The following is a 17,543-nucleotide window of genomic DNA, read 5'->3' as shown; positions in this document are numbered from 1 at the left end:
CCTTGGAGGTTTTTAAGAACAGGTTGAACAAACACCTGTCAGGATTGGTCCATGTATGTTTAATCCTGCTCAGTGCACGAGGATGGACTAGATGATCTCCTGGGATTCCTTCTAGCCCTACATTTCTATGCTTCTATGCATGTTGAGGTCTACTGCTGTATTAGCTTATTGCACTGCAGCCTTCATAGAAACCAGCTGGAGAGGTGCTGAGATGGGGAAGTGCAAGATGCTAAAAAGCAAGCATTCAGGTGTGAAAAACAGCGGCTGCAGTCCGTCTGTTCAAGGCACAGCTGAATGCAGTGGTAGAGACTGCTCCAGATGCAGAATATTGTCACACTGCTCTGTAATCAGGCTCAAACTGAGGAATTCCTCAATTTAAAACTATTTCCTGGTAGAAAGGAATGGAGAATAATGAGAAAGGGGTCTCAGAAAGAAAGCAAAGCACTCTGCTGCTGCTGTCACCAATGAATTGGGGCAGACTGGTGAAACATAGCAGCAGAATGCTAGAGGAACAATTGGTAATGTGCAGCAGCTGCCTAGCAGAGGACACACATTGACAGTATATTGCATTTATTTGTAATATATTGTCAGCTGTTTTACTCATTTAAATTGTGAGGATATGAATACATGGCTGCTTTTCACACTGATTAGTAGGCTTAGTCCTTGGGATAGTAGGCATCAGGTACATTTTTCAAGCTCTGATCTTGAGTCACTTCAGGTGCATAGTAAAAGGAGGTCTTTAGATATCTGGCCTTTCATACTAAAATAATGAGGGCTCAATCTGCAGCATAACACTACAACTGATGAAACACAATCTAGTCTACATAAAATCTAAACACAGTACCAAATAATATGAAAGTAAAGAAAAGCATATAAAAATAGGCTATTAGTCCAAATGAGACATGTCTTGATTGGAACTGCCTCAGCAAATCAAGCATAGTTGACCACAAGACGCTTTGCAGGGGGGAGGGTGGAGAGGAAGGCAGAGGTTGCTTCAGTAAGCAGACTCATATTATTTTAATTGAAACCAAGAAAAAAATGCTCTTGGCAGAATAACAGACTGACCAGAAAAAGTAAGCTGAAGTTTTCAAAATAATTCATCTGACCCTGTAGTAGGTCAACAAGTAAGTTAGAGCAAGCTACATCTATGAAAGAAGATATCCCCAAAATAAGATTACCCTTGACAGAAGCCATGATAATACACACTACATACTTGTGTAGATTAGTATATCTCCTGACATAAAACATTGTGATTCACAAAGCAGTCTTTTTCCTGGGATTCAAAACTTTTATTTAATAAGATTTTTAGCACCATCTTTGAAAATATAGTTAAAAATCTCTCAATAAAAGCAGAGGTTCAGTTAAAAAAGGTAACATAAAAGGTGTAACTTAAATGCTCCAAAGCTAAAAGAAATGCAGAGTTAAGGTGTTCATTGTGCTTGTTAGAGATTCCCCAAATTCATTGCCTCGAGCAAGGCATCTGAATGTGGGGCTCCACAGGACAGACTGTATGGATATGTATACCAAGAAAGAAGGAAGGAAAAGAAAAAGAAAAAGAAAGGACTGGAAAAAACAATCTCAGAACAGTTGCTCCATCCTAGAGCTTCTTTCTCTTCTGATACAATGCTCAGCAACTGCTTGCAGAAGACCGCATTTCCCACATGTGGGCACCAGAGGCTTTTCTTGCAACTACCCCATGTCAGGGCCCGTCCACAGGTGGCCTGTGTGCATCCATCAGTTACCAAGTTGCATTCAGGAGATGGGTGGCCAGGTCAAGATATTAGGGAGTCAGGGTCAGGCAAAAAGCAGAGCTAGAGATGAACCAGGGTCAGAAGTTGGAGACTAGGGTCCACAGCAAAGGCAAGGTCTGGAGCAGAAGCAAGGAGGCAGTCTGCATTGTTGCTCAGGCTGCTTCCCAAGATGGCTTCCTAGTTGATATACTAACAATCAGTGGACTGAGGGAGGCAGCCACACAGGCCCTGTTCAGTGGTACTTCCTGCAGTGCCTAGCTTCACAGTGTCCTCCAGCAGAAATCCAGCCTAAGCTTCCCATTGCAATGAGGAAGTGTCAGCAACCCAGAACCTCATGGTCCCATGTTCTAGTCCTGCAGGGTTCTTATACCCCATGAAAATCCACACAAATTTGGTCAAATTATCATCCTCTGAAAAAATTCAGTTGGCACATGCTCAACAGACTTCTGTCTGCACTAGGAGTGTCTGAGCAAGGACACTTGGATTGGGAGGTGGGGATAGAAACAACAAGTGGGGGTAAGAATGAGACCAGCTGAGGACCCTGGCCTCTGTTCTTTACACTGTTTCCTAAGAATACAAAATTCACGGTCTCAGTCCTGATCCTCAAGGCCATCAACAGCCTGGGCCCAGAATACCTAGAAGAGCCCTTCTAAATTTCTGGAGTGAGGACCACAGCTGACAGCTCCACTCCTCAGGCACAACAGAACTGCAATTGTCTACAGTAAAGGTACAGCTTGCATGGGCAGGAGAAAGAGCTATCTCAGGGGCCCATCCAAGATTGTGGAAAAAATTCCCACAGTAACTAAGAGCGACCATAAACCTCACTATTACCACTGCAAGAACAAGGAAAAAGTTATTTAACTTTGCTTATATTAATATAAACACACAGTACAGTGTACATATATTAAAATAAAATAGAAATTAAAAATTCCTGTACAACACTCTCCTGGAAAGAGTAAGAGAGAAACACAAGTGACAGTTATTAATCATGATTTTAATGCACTTCTGGAAGGTGATAAGACACTATGATGATGAGAGCTGTATAAGAACCTCAAGAGGAGAGAACAGTAAAAGTGACATTAAAATGAGTATCAGCCCTAGAGGTATCTCAGGCAATATTCCATTATGATAACCCCTTCTGATTTTTTATGCATAATGAATAACATGAGGCAGAGAACCTTGCAACATTCCATAAAGAAGAGTGTTGAGTAATGATGAGAAAATGTCTATCACCACATTTTGAAATCTCTCTTCCAGTTATGGAACTCAGTGACTGAAGAACAATTCTGCTCAACACAATTAGGAATAGCTGCCTGGCCACCAACACCATGCTATCTATCAGCTGTGTCAAAGGCTGCTGTCAGTATCTAACGTTATCAGCAAGGATCATGAGAGCATTCAGCAAGTTGATCAGAACACATCTGTACTACAAGACAGTCTGAACACAGACTGAAAGAAATAAAATAAATAATCAACCACAGACTGGTGGGAACAGAACACCCAAGTCATGCCTTTCTGAAAAACCTTTCTCAAACATGAAAAATTAGAAACCAGGCAAAACTGCCAGAAGAATACAGAATTTTTTTTAAATTAAGGCCCACACCTTCACACATTTAACCACAGTCAAGACCTTATTAACTTAAACAGAATCACTGACATTTACTAGCAGCAAGCCCATCGCTAACCCACTGGCAGCAAAAGAGGTACATGACATTTGTGGTCAGAATAAACCCACTGAGAACCATTCTGATCTTGGAATCTGAAACTCAGCCAGGACAGACCGGGTACAGACATCTTGTTCATCTTAGATATTGATACTACAGTCATAAACCAATCTTTTCTAACCTGGCTGAACTACTGTCCAAAGATTGAGGAAAAAGTGTTAAGAGCAAACTACTCCTGAATCCATTATGGGTCACTGGCATGCTGTATTCATCAGACTACTAACAACCCAAACTAGTTCTGCCAGATAATTCCTCACTCTAGTCTAGACTAAGAGAACTTTTAGAAAAAGAAAAACCTATTGGCCTCCATCACAGACCCCAAGTGGGTTGGCCTTCACCAGATTTCAGTCTTCTCCCTGACTTTTTAATTACTCAAGCCTATTACTAAATCAAGCTAAATGGGATGATACAAAAAAAGAGGATGTCTTGGAGCCATTTCATGAATGGCAATTGGAAACACCTTTATACTAATCCATTAACCCACTTCAGAAATGACTCAATAGCAATTCAGGCGAGAACACTCTAACAGTTCTCTGGAACAGGCACTTTTCTGGGGAAGGACCACTGAAACTGAGCCTTGACATTAGTGGCACTGGTACCCTGATCACTGTCTGCACTAATTAAGTGACAGAATAATGTAGAACAGACATTTGGACTGATCCAAAAACAAGGCAAAACTATGTTTCCATCTCTGTGTGTACTCCCTGCACTTATCAGGGACAAACTGATGAAAGACACTGGTTCCATGAACTCACAGCCAATAATTAAGAATATCATCTGCACTGACTTGAAAACCTCCTACTACTAACAGCCAAGGGGACTCCACCACCAAGTCAGAATTGGTGTAATATGGTCACTGCAACCAACATCATAAAAAGGCAGGAAACTACAGGTTTGTCTACACTACCAGCCGATCAACGAGCAGTGATCGATCCAGAGGGGTTGATTTATCGTGTCTCATATAGACGCGATAAACTGACCCCGATCACTCTAGTGTCAACGTCAGTATTTCACCTCAACGAGAAGCACAAGAGGAATCGACGGGAGAGCGTCTCCCATCAACACATCGCAGTGAAGACACCATGGAAAGTAGATCTAAGTACGTGGACTTCAGCTATGTTATTTACGTAGCTGAAGCTGCGTAACTTAGATCGATCCTCCTCGCCCTACATTCTGGTGTAATATATACACTCTGACTAATGTCCCACAGTCACATTCAAACACAAGCTATAGTTTCTATCTGGTGTTCGGAGCCTACATAGAGTGTAAAGCAGTAATTCCAGATATTAATTCCATAATGCATATAACAGCTGACCACCTAATAACGGTTAGGTTTCTGAGCAGTTAGATATAGCTGATATACATTTCTTTAATTTAAAAATATATAGTGTAATGTATAATATTCATAAAAAATGTATATGCCTTTCCCTTACCCTTTGTATGTTGCTTGCCTTCTCAGATACCAAGCTCTCAGGACATAGACTATTTCCCTGTGCATGATGTGCTGGTGGGTGTAAGTAAGCATGTGGACATTGTCCAGCACACTGTAGTACCAGATTACAAATAAGAAGTAACAAAATAATAAGGTTGTCTAGGAGTCACAAAAAAGGCATTTATCCAAAGGGTCTGAAAGAAATAGTCATGATTGTCTTGCAAAATAGGCGTTTTGGGACACCATTCCACCTGGGAATTCAAAAAATTTGCTATTTGGCCAAAGGACTGCCATCCTCCCAAAGACCAACAATGCAGACAAAAAACACTCTCACCACACTCTCAAGAGTAAATAATTTGCTTTTAGGTTAAACTCAAACCCTTCAAGTTGTAAAAGTACTAAATACAATCTTGCCTGAGCTGTTTGGTGATGCTGTTTCAAAACTCGACTTATCAGAAGGTCAGAGGTTCAGATTTTCAAAGCTGGCTGTCAGCCAGAATGAATATAAAATACCTTCCAGGTACCATAGTGCATCATCCCCATCACATAAGATGACCTGAGCTCCTACTGCTGCCCCCTGCATGCTTCTCCCATGCTGAATGAAAACACTGTTTAATTGTTTAATTAGTGTAGACCTTGAATAATACCACATTGCATAAAATGCACTGAAGATTCATGTTAATCAACTAATTTGAGCTAGAAATACATTTTAATTTATTTAGTTCTTTGGATAAATCATCAATTTGTATATAAATACCAAGTCCGATAGGGTGTACATGGACCTCACACAGATAAGGAAGGTCCAAGACAGGCCCTCGGGGCTGCCTGGGCTAGCCCTCCCACCAAGGCCCTGTCAATCTTGTATAATAGGGAGGAGGCTTTTAAAAGGGAGGAAACGGCAGCCAGCTATTGTGGGCATGAGGAGGGAATTGTCCTAAGCAGCAGACTGGAGAAGTGACTCCTAAAGTCACAGAGGGAACTCCCAGCCAGGAGACCTTCACCCTGACCCTACTGAGAGTGCAGCGAACTCCCATGGTAAGTCAGACACACTAAGCCTGACTCAGAAGACCAGCCAGTGAGATCTCTCAAAACTTACTACGCGGGTGCTGGATCAATGGCAGCACTGTAGACTTTTCCCCATCTCACTTTCTGAAAGGCCCTGGGAACGGGGGTACCCTCAAATGTGTTGGGGTTTGTGACTTTTCTTTCGATCCCCCATCCGGAGAGACTTAAGAAGGCTCACAAAGGACAGCCCTTCCACCCCTCCTTGCAAGTAGTAAGGAACCAGGGCCTCTGCTGGAACCACCCAGTGAAAATAACTGGGTGTGGTCAGGTTCTCCTACCATCTGCGGGAGGAACCACAGGGGACTCTGTTACACCAAGTTTTAATTCTAAAAATAAGACCTTTTGACCAAAGTACTGATTATGGGTTGGTGGCATCTGCACCATAAGTAAGGTTCAGACTTGTTTTCCATCATAAGCCTTACTTTACCCCCCAAACAACTTTCAACTTCAAATATGGTATACATGGTCTGTGGCATTAACATACTTTTTTTTTAAATTACTTTAAGGTAATTTAGACAACCCATTTTAAAGGTATTACAGGAGATTATGAAGTTTGCATGGGAGAAGGAGAAACCATGTGGTTTTCACAAGGTCCACAAAATGATTACCTAGCTTCCTCATGGCCTCCACACACCAACAGCATCCCTACCACATACACACCCCTGCAACCCATCTGCTGCCCCAATGAAGATTCACACAGGACTAAAATTGGCAGGCTTGGCTTCTTATGCAAGGCCTAACCACCATTTTCTCCTACAGGAAAAGTGACAACCTACCCTCCTATATAAATATATTAACAATCTCAAACAAAAATTGACTGAATACGCACACACTGGATTCTACCAAAGTGGAATGAGATCACATGCAGGTTGAAGGCCAATACTCCTCACACACTTCTAGAAAACAAGCAAGTGGTAATGGCCCAAATTCATTCAGAGATTTTGTTGCATTTGATTACAATGGGGACTAATCATCACTTCTGAATTTAATAAATCATGTCCGTGAAATAAATAATCACTTCACAGCCAGAAAAAACATTAGATTCTCTTTGCAAAATGAGTCAGCTAGGATGTACCAAAATGCCAACCACCCTGAACAATTCTGTTACAGGGCAATTTTATGGACATAATGGTAGACAAGAAAACTGCTTTTTTCACATTCACTATACCTACCATGTGACTTCACAAATGCTCAACGCTACAAATGATGCAACCTAAGAGCTTGACTTTTGCCATCCATCTCATTTGTCACAGGCTCTCAAGATAGCAAGGTGACCTGTGTTAAGAACCATCATAACAACGATCAAGAGCAGATGACAATCAGGATATCACAGCAGGCCATCAACAGACAGGGCCACTGGCTGTAGCATATTTTCTCTTGGAGAACTCTCAAATCTATTTGGGTCCACTAGTGTCTCTGGTAGGATCTATGAAATCAGTCCTTCTTAACAGCAGCCACAGCCACATATTGTTCCAAAAGAACTGTCACACTGGATCAGAACATTGCTACATCTAGTCCAATATCCTAGCCCCAACAGCAGCCAACATCAGGCATTTCTCAGAAAGGTGCAGTAGATAGTTGTGCATAATGTGCCCAGTGAAGGTTTCATGCTAATCCCTAATGGTTAGACATTGTCTTAAATCCTGAAACATGAGCTTCTCTCTCTCTCTTACAAAAAGAATATCAGAAATCTGGGTAGTTTGTTACCCATATAAACATTCAATCCCTCTTTGAAACTTGTTAAATTCTTAGCCTCAAAGACACTCCGTATTTGTTTTTCCTAGGATCAGTATGTTGCAAGCAAAATCCATACATTTTACCATCCTACCACTGTGAAACTTGCAAAAGACAGCACAATGGCACACAAAGGCTGCTCTAGCCCGTCCCACATAACCTACAGATCTCAATCTTTCTCCAAGCAGCTTAGTAACAGCACCTCTTCCCCTATAATTTTTGAATATTTGCAACACTCAATGAACAAAACCCTAGGCCAGTGATCTCCATGAGTTTGGGATAAAGAAAAGGAGGAGGAGGCAGTCTAGGGACATTGGCAGAATGATGGGTCAGAGTCGGACCAGACAATCATACAGTATACTGGCAAAGGAAGAGCCAATATGTAACCCACTTACTATATCTGTGGCACAAACAGATCAGAGAGGGCAAGGGAATTGAGGATTACTAGGTACAGGAGTAAGTTATACTTGTCTGGAGTACACCAGAACTTTCCCACCCTCAACTCCAATTCTTGCAAAAATATAAATGTCTTTGATATTTCTGAAAAACAGCCATTTAGAAGCTGTAATTCTGATAGTGTAAAAAAGGTTTGTCTTCCCTTTTTTAAATATTTAGTGAATGTACAACTGCATCACATCTGCCAGCTAACAATCTTCTTCACTCCACCTCTTTCAATAATGTAATATTATCCAATCACGATGTTACTTTTACAGTAAACTGTTCCATTTGACAATTTTTTTTATATTCTATTTTGGGAAACATCAGCAGTAAAAAGTTAATACAGACATTGTGGAATATTACAAGAACATTAAGTTAATCTTTGCAATTTTTAAGAATGGGCATATTTTACCCTATGTGTACGCAGCTTTGTTCTAAAATTGCATATAGTCTCCCACTTTAGAGAGTTTATCCATACAGTCATTACAACAACTTTATGCATTATTAAAATAACTTGCTATTGCAAGGAATTATTTTTACAGTCATTTTACATGCTTCTTGATTTTTCAGTGATAGAGATATAGACAGTTTATACTTGATAGGCTGCTCACAAATTATATCCTTCTGCTGTTTGCAGGTTGGATCTTCTGCCCACACAGGTTTCATTTTATCATCAGACTATTTAATTCTGCAGTTATAAAAATGTCATCCAAGCCATAAAAGAAGAATCAGACCACACTGTCTTAAAAGTTCTCTGTACAAATTGTGACAAGATGCAGATACTGTAATACTAAACTGTCAATAAAAGCAGTTCAGAAGACTAGCTCCAAAATCAGACCAATACATACAGGATATACAGTTAAACAACAATTTCCCACATTATTTTTCCAAAACTCAATAAAATGCTGAAGGCATATTTAAACCTAAATATATTTCATCATTAGTAAAAATTGCTGCTTAATTATACTGTATTCCTGAACATAAGAAAAATCTGACAACAGTACTGGATTTACCATGGCACCAATGGCGCCATAGTGCCGGGCCCAAGCTCAGAAGGGGGTCCATAACACTCACTCCCCTCTTGCAGTGCTGCACAAGCAGAGCCTTGGAGCGGCAGGGATCCAGCATGGGAGCTGAAAACCCAAGGGGCCCTGGGAGCTGTAGTTCCTTGGCCAGCTCCCTGCCTAGAGAGCTGGCCCTGGAGCAGGGAAGGAACTACACTTCCCAGCATTCCCTTGGCTGCTATCAACAGGAAAGGGAGGGGGAAAGAGTAGGGAAGCTAAGACCCCATGCGCTGCAGCTTGCTGTGAATGGAGAGCTGGCTGCTAGAAGGGGGTGGCCCTGTGAATGGGGAACAAGTATGCCCAAGTAGTAGAAGGCTTTGGCCCAGATAGCACCCTCAGAAAACTTCCCCAGACTGGATATGGGATGCTAGTGTGACCTCGCCTGGCAGCCCCCAAAGAAGGTACTGGGTAAAATGAATGGACAATGCACCTCTCTACCTGAAGCCTACCAAGGGAGGTATTGGGATGCCACCAGGAGAAGTGAAAATGAAAAGTAAGAGAGGAGAGACTCTACTGGAGGACCTGGGCGGCTTTAGGTACGGTACCAGGCATGCAGCAGGATTTCTACATTTGAGCCATGGAAGCAGAAATTGACTTTTCCTTTCCAGATTTATCCAATATTAAGAAAGGGAATCTAGCAAATGCCTTCTTGATTTGAACACTCTCAAAATTCAGGAGTGCTCAAGCTCAATTGGGCAGCTGTTACTTCATTTCTCCCAAATCAAATATACTGATCCACAGTAATTTGGTGTAGAAAAAGTAGGATAAAATTGAGCAACAAATGCTGGGGTCTTCCCACTGCTAACAAGGACTGGAATTGCTATTTTCAACAGCCAGTGCCTTTTTTTTTTTTTTAGTTTTGTTTGTTTAAAAAGAAGACAGTAATATTGCATTGGCAAATTCCCCACAGCAAAGAAGAGTGGAAGAAAAGAATAACAAAGGCACCTCAACTTTTCCTCATTTACGTAGGACAGTGTTATAATATGGATCCAGAAATCTTCCGATCACGCAAGCTGAAAATTGTTCCACTTGCCTGCAGCTCTGTAACCATGCAGGAACCAATCCTGTGCGTGTTCTGTGCACATACAAAATTCTTACTTTGGAACTCAGAACTGCCTTGCTTTTGTAACCATACTACCTGATATGTTCATCCCTTGTAAGCTAAATAGGTTTACATTTAGTAATTGGGCAGGAGGCCCATCAGAAAAAGTTAGGTGCTGTAGGGGGTGTTGCTTATTCACTAATTAATGTGAGACTTTCCTGTTACAATAATAAACCAATGCAGTATAGAATACACTTTGCTCCTAGAGTCTAGAATAGGGTCCTTTGCTTCTATATGCAGTCCTTTAAAGACAATGAAAAGACTCCCACTCACTTCAATAGGCTTTGGACAGGACTGGTTATACACAGGGTAACTCCACTGTCTTCACAAGGTCCTGGTCCCACAGCTGAGGGGGGCCATCTGAGCTTGTTGCAGAGCCGCTGCTCAGGGATGGGAATCTCCTGGGACTCCAGCCTCCAAAATCATTCAGGCCGTACTTTTTGCTTGACTATCTGCTAGCTGAGGGGTGAGTGGGAATTGGTGGTCTCTGCTGCAGGTGATGGGCACCTCAGGTACTTAAAGCCATGGCCTAGAGGAGGGAAGCACCTAACTCGAGTCTGCAGTTGCCTAGGACCAGCTTTGAGGATTTAGAACCCCTAGTGCCGCCACCCAATCCAGCTTCTGGCAAACAGAGGCTAGGGACAACATTCCTGCCCATCCTGGCTAATAACTATTGATGGACCTATCTTCCATGAATCTATCTAGCTCCCTTTTGAACCCCGTTATAATACTGGCCTTTACAACACCCTCTGGCAAGGAGTTCCAGAGGTTGACAATGAGGCTGACAATGCATTGTGTGAAAAAATACTTTCTTGTGTTTGTTTTAAACCAGTTACCTATTAACTTCATTTGGTGGTCCCTTGTTCTTGTATTATGAGAAGGAGTAAATAACATTTCGTTATTTACCTTCCCTATACCATTCATGATTTTATAGACCTCTATCATATCTCCCCTTAGTTGCCTCTTTTCCAAGCTGAAAAGTCCCAGTCTTATTAATCTCTCCTCATACAGAAGCTGTTATACACCCCTAATAATTTTTGTTGCCCTTTTCTGAACCTCTTCCAATTCCAACTGGAGCAGGGAAAGAGGAAAGAGATCAGGCTTGCAGGGGGAGAATAGCCCCAGCTGGCTAGGGAGCATGTCCAAGGTAACAGGGAAACAAGCATAGGGCGACATGGTGGTGACCAAGCAGTGGATGGGAGCAGAGGGAAAAAGACTGGAGACTTCAGGTTCCCAGGGGCTAAGTCCTCACTTTGGGAAAATGGTGTTTGCAAGTGGCTTGCTCAAATGGCAGGATGAGTAATGAGGAAGGGATTTGTCAGAATTTATCAAGTATCTGCTGGCTGTGAAACTTTATTGACCTGAGACCAGAACCACATACCGTGACTGCTGACATGGGGTGGTACTGGAGACATGGCTACAGAAGGTCGGAATAAGGAAGGAGATAAATCTGTGGAGAGTTTCCCGTGATTACTGTGAAATTACTGCTTACTATGGACACTGGTAAACCCACATTTATATACAGCTTAATGAGAAAAACTGGGGACTGAGGGTGCTGTGTGTGGCAATGCATCTAGTCACGCAGAGATGTGTGATCAAAATGAAAAATGTCTCTGAGATTCAGTACCAGGCAGTAAATAATTTTTTCACTTCTTACTATGGCACTAATAGCACTGCCACACCAGGCCCACACTTGGAGCCCACGACTACATGGAGGCCCACAAATATGTTTGGCACCAGGGCCCACAAAAGGTTAATCCAGCCCTGTCTGATAGTATCCTAAGCATAAATGCTGAAAAAATAGTACTTTTGCTTTAAAATTCCTATCTGATTTTTTTTTAATAGATAATTCCAGACATTGTGTACACTGGGTTACCAGAATCATTTCAATACATTAAAAATGTCATAAGAAATATATGTATATGTAGATCTATCTCTCTGCATGATATACTTCTCAGTGCATTTCCAAAGGAAGGTAAATCTTCTTTCTGCACATTTAAAAAAAAAATTAAAAAAAAATCAAGACACACACCAAGCAATATGAGAAAATAATTTTAAGTTTTTCTGATATATTATTTGAACTGCTGACTACATATGAAAAAATATCTCAATATGCAATCTATTCAAGATCACATTTTTTAATCACAAATCCTATTGTAACAGTCTTTGAATATGTTATTTCATATTGTGTACTACATGTAAGTAAGATATGTTCAAGCGGTATGTTAATTATTGCACATGTAGCTTAAAGCATTGTTGCTGATATATAAAAGGACACTCTGCTATATAAATATGAAGATTAAAAAACCCTAAAAATAATTGAATGTTTAGAATGTATATACAGTACTAATGAGCTAAACAGATGGGATAGTATTTTTAACTTCACTGGAAAGTACTAAAATAAAGTAGCTGACAGAATCTGTGTAACTGAAGATAAATGTTGTGAAAAACTCTCTAACAAGAGTGCTCACTCAAGAGTTAATAGCTGGAGCCAATGGTTTTTGCCTTGCTGACAGTCCATGTCCTGTCAACAGTTAACTTTCTGCTCCTTAGGGACATCAAGCAATTTATATGCAGGGATTCACTATTTGTTCAAAGGTCTTTATCTGTATTTCAGTATGTCCATGTGCAGACTCAGTAGCTTCAGTGGGATTTCATTTGAGCATAAGCGTCCACCTACACAGATCAGACTGCATGCTAAGGGCCTCATAGACTCATAGACTCTAGGACTGGAAGGGACCTCGAGAGGTCATCGAGTCCAGTCCCCTGCCCTCATGGCAGGACCAAATACTGTCCTCAGTCTATTCTCCAATCACTATGTGGCGATTTGAGAAGGCAGCTTTCATGAAAACGTCTAGACAAATGAAAAACGTAACAATTTAGATGATTTCAAGTAAAATAATTTAATTTGCTGATTTAATTTTAGCCCTTCACTCAGTTTGAACAATACAAATAGACATGTCAGTTTCACTTTCAGGTTCTCCTGAACAATGCTAACCAGCAAACATTGCAGGATAATGTTTAAACCCAAAGAGAAAACTTGTAATTTATTTATGTATCTTTAATATCACAAAAACACATCTCTTAAAATTAAAGGGGAGGTTGCATTTTTTAAAACCAAAACGAAATTAAGCCTAATCTATCTGACAATATTTCTGACAAACTGGAATTAGGAGCCCATTCCTGCAAGCTACTCTAAGCATGCACAGCCTAAGGGCTTTTCTACAAAGGGACACTCAAACTTGTCGACATAGTGCAGCAGTGCACATTACCAGGGTGTGCAAACTGTAGAATGCTTTAATGTATTGCATTCTAACTGCCTCGTGTAGACCTTCCTGACATGCTCTAAAAGGTACCTAGCGTGCACTGACAGTCTCATTTGAAATAGCACTACATTAACACACACTAGGAACCTTTTACAATGCGTCAGCAGGGTCTACACAGGACAGTTGGCATGAAACACATTAGAGCACTCTACAATTTGCATACACCCTTTTGGTGAGCACTGCCACACCATGTAGACAAACCCTCAGGAAAGTTAAGGTGAATCAACCAGAAGTGTGAGTTCATGCACATAAGTCCTGGACTGCACCAAAACTTAGGTTGACCTAGCTACATCACTACGGGCTGTGAAAAATGTCACACCCTGTGCGACCTAGTTAGGTCAACCTATCCTCCACTGTAAATGCAGCTAGGTCAACGGAAGAATTCTTCCATGAACCTAGCTAAAGCATCAGAATGGGGGGAATTTACTATAGAGATGGAAAAACCACTTCCCTCACTATAGTACGTGTCCACATTACAGCAGCATAGCTGCAATACTGCAGTTGTGCTACTGTAGCACTTGAAGTGTAGACATAACCCTAAGTTAAATCATTTTAACCCCCATGTGGATGGTTTCATTCAGTATTAGGTGGTCTTAGTTCATTATAATTTAAAACCATTTTACTCTTGAGTAGGAGCCTCCATATGGGAGTTTAACACCCTGATTTATGCACACTGATTTCAAATCTCTAACTGATTCACCTTAACTTTCCTAAGTGACCTAAGTACATAAATGTTTCCACTGGAGATATTTACAATGGAACAATAGCACACTTAAAATTCTTCTTCACAGGGGAATAAAACGACAAAGATCCTTGCCACCACAGACATAATTCATTTCTAGTAGAAGGCAAAATGTCAACCCTGTCTAGGATTTTTCCAAAACACTAAAAAATGGTGACTGATCACATTTTCATCCCCAAAACTCTTTTAGGGTTTTGAAAAACTTAGTCTAAACTGACTGAACTCACAATTGAAAACTTTAATTCCACCATTTCCAAATTTACATCACCAAATCTGTGGTGCACAGTCCTGACCATGAACTGTCAAGAATATAAACTCAGTTCTTTTATATTTGAGTTCATAATATTTCACTGGGTCAAAGTATGTCCATAATATTGTCTTAAAACACCACTAACGTTGTCGTCACAGAAGTTCACAAATTAGAAGCAGCAATTTTCAACTTCAATAGAATGCCATATTCCCGTCAGAATAAAGGGCTAATATTTAGAGACTTATAAACTGACAATATCATTATCTGTTATATTAAGAGACTTTCCATTAAAATTAATGTATTTCTAAGTGTTTGCAGGATCTGGACTTAAATTTGGAATAGGGTAGAAATTAAATACAAGACAATAAAGCAATCAAGAACCACACCAGAAATATATATTACATATACACTTGTTATCCCAGACTTTTGCCTGAGGGGGTGAGGGCAGAAAATGTGAATGCTACATTGTATAGTCAAATACAAAAGACTAGACTATTTATTTTGTTTTTAAGTTATATTGGCCAAATAACTATTTTTTTAGAATTTCTACATATGCTCAGACACAACTATGAAGAAAACACTTTTAAAAAATCAGTAACAAAAAACACAATGATCATAATTAAACAGTCCCTGTTTCTTGTTTGTTTTAATATATAAATATTCTGCAATCCTTCTTGATAAAAACTCATGAAAGGGATTTTTATGGTGGGGAGGACTGACTTAGTAAAGCTGATCTTGCGGAGTTTTCCTCTAACCATTCCTGGGAGATCAGCATTTGTCCCTGCTGTGAAACCAACAGGATTCCAACCCAGAGACGTCAAATTCCACTAGATCCACAGAAGACTATGTCTGAGAGGCTGTGGGTCCCCCGGCACTGTCCAGGCTTCCCTCAATGACAGCTGTCTCTGGAAGCATGCACGAGTACCACAGGATGCCAAGGGAATACAGAAAAGTTAATGCAGCCTGAAGGAGTATAAACTTTTTTTTGTAAATTGAAGCATTTTAAGTCTAGAAGGGACCATTAGATCTTCTAGTCTGACCTCCAGTATAACATGACTCCCTGCAAGAAGTGGGATAGGATGATACCATTCCTCAACCTCTTTTACCTCCTCAGGTAAACCTAGAGAAAGTGTAGTGACCGTGCTCCTCACAAGCAAAGAAGTAGATCTGAACATGGATGATCCACTGTGTTCAGAGAGCTCAAGTTCCAGGTACATACTCCTGGTGACTTTGAAAAGTAATGTTAAAGTTTGTATGGGCTCGGCCTTAATCTAAAACATTAAAGGGGATCTTTATTGTTTTGATTTTAATAAAAGTTTTCATTTTATGTAGTTTGCCTTTCCAATAATCTTTTTTTCAATGTGTTGTGAAACCAGCATCTCCCTCAGTCTCATCTTAAACTTCAAGCTTTCCAGAATCATATACATTTTACTTTATCATCCATGGTCATATTCCAGGTGGAGTTGAGAAACAAACTTAAAAGTTTGTTCACTGGATTCTATGTATAATAATACTTTACATCATTATACAGCATTCTCAATTAAAAACTCAAAAAGGTTTATGGAATTGGAAAAGGTTAGCTAAACAGAATGCATTATATTTGCAACATTGATGTCTAGCCCATGTCTATGCACCGTTAAAGAAAAAGACTCACTATTGTGCTATTCCAAACTAAGATCTGACAAGGGTATTGGGGGTGGGGGAGAGTTTAAATCGCAATTAAATACCCGTCATAACTCCGCTATCCCTTTTCTCTCTCTCTTGTCTGAGGACTTCCAAGCAAGCACTTGTTAGCAGCTCCTGACACTAGAGAGACCACTCGCAAAGCTGCCAAGAAAGGGGGGGAGGGGCAGTGGCACTGGAAGATTAAATCCCCAAATCGGCAGCCCCCCCTCCCGAGAACAATAGACAGTGGGGGGAAAGGGGTGTCTTCAGGTCTGTCTGCCTGTCTCCATATCCCCGAATCTCACTCCTCCGTCTTTGTCCGTCAGTCTCCCAAGTGCGAGCCCCGCTCGCGGCGGAGCAGCAGCCCAGCAGCTCTCACTCCACCTCCTGCCCCGAACTCAGACTCCGGCAGGGAAAGCCCCGAGCGCAGCCCGCATCAAGGGGGGGGGGGAGGGAAGCGGAAGGAAGCTCCCCTCACATTCACCCTCCACAGCAACAAAGGGGGGTGGAAGCCTCCTCGCCCCCCCTCCTCAAGCTCCGGCCTCGCCAGCCCCGCGGGGTTTCCGGCTCCCCCACCCCCGCTCGCGGTTCCGCAGAGCCTCTGGGCCGCTTGGCCCGCAGCGCCGCGCACAGGGAGCGGCGAGGCCCAGCTTCTCTCCCTCCCTCCCTCCCTGTGCGTGAGCGCCCGGGCCGAGCTCCCCCGCGCCCCGGGGCTTACCGGCCGCGGCGCTGCGAGGGGAAGGCGGGAGCGGCGCTCACAGTCCCCGGGCCGCTGCCCCGGGCATGGTGGGCCCTGAGGGAAAGTTCGGCGGCGGCGAAGGCTCCTTCCTGCTCGGCGGCTCGAGGAGCGCAGCAGCGTCGGCCTCCTCCTGGCGGTGACAGCGACAGGCCGGCCAGAGCGCCGCCGCGCCGCGGTGCAGGCTGGGAAACCGCCGGGAGGACCCGCAGCCGCCCAGGCGCCGGGGATCCCCGCGGACGGAGCCTCGGCTGCCTGCTGGGGCGCGCGGGAACCTCGGCACCCCGGGGGAACGGGGTCTGGGGAGCCGGCGGAATGGAGGCAGCTGGGGCCTGAGGAACCGGCCGCCTTGGGCCATGCGGGTAGGGGAATGGAGTCTGGGGGATGAGGGCGGCGGGTATCTGGAGAACCGGTCACAGTGGGGGACAGGGAGCAGGGGGGCTGTGTGGGGAGCTGGTCATACGTGGGGGATGGGGTGGGGTCTGGAGAACTGGTAACTCTAGGGGGTGGGGAC

At 42.4% G+C, this 17,543-nt stretch overlaps 1 protein-coding gene across 3 annotated transcripts in view; it reads right to left on the bottom strand.

Moving 5' to 3' along the window:
• Nucleotides 1-17,187, bottom strand: part of ZNF148 (zinc finger protein 148) — a 45,171-nt gene extending 27,984 nt beyond the window's left edge. For all 3 annotated transcript variants that reach the window (XM_030580953.1, XM_030580952.1, XM_030580954.1), the window contains exon 1: nucleotides 17,012-17,187. The gene's annotated coding sequence lies outside the window, so the exon portion shown is untranslated. The remainder of the gene's footprint in view (nucleotides 1-17,011) is intronic.
• Nucleotides 17,188-17,543: the final 356 nt, after the last annotated feature.

The sequence above is a fragment of the Gopherus evgoodei genome, chromosome 11, assembly GCF_007399415.2.
Source record: "Gopherus evgoodei ecotype Sinaloan lineage chromosome 11, rGopEvg1_v1.p, whole genome shotgun sequence".
Lineage (NCBI taxonomy): Eukaryota > Metazoa > Chordata > Testudines > Testudinidae > Gopherus > Gopherus evgoodei.
The sequence above is the reverse complement of the archived record's forward strand: the minus strand, read 5'-3'. Positions and strand labels throughout refer to the sequence as shown.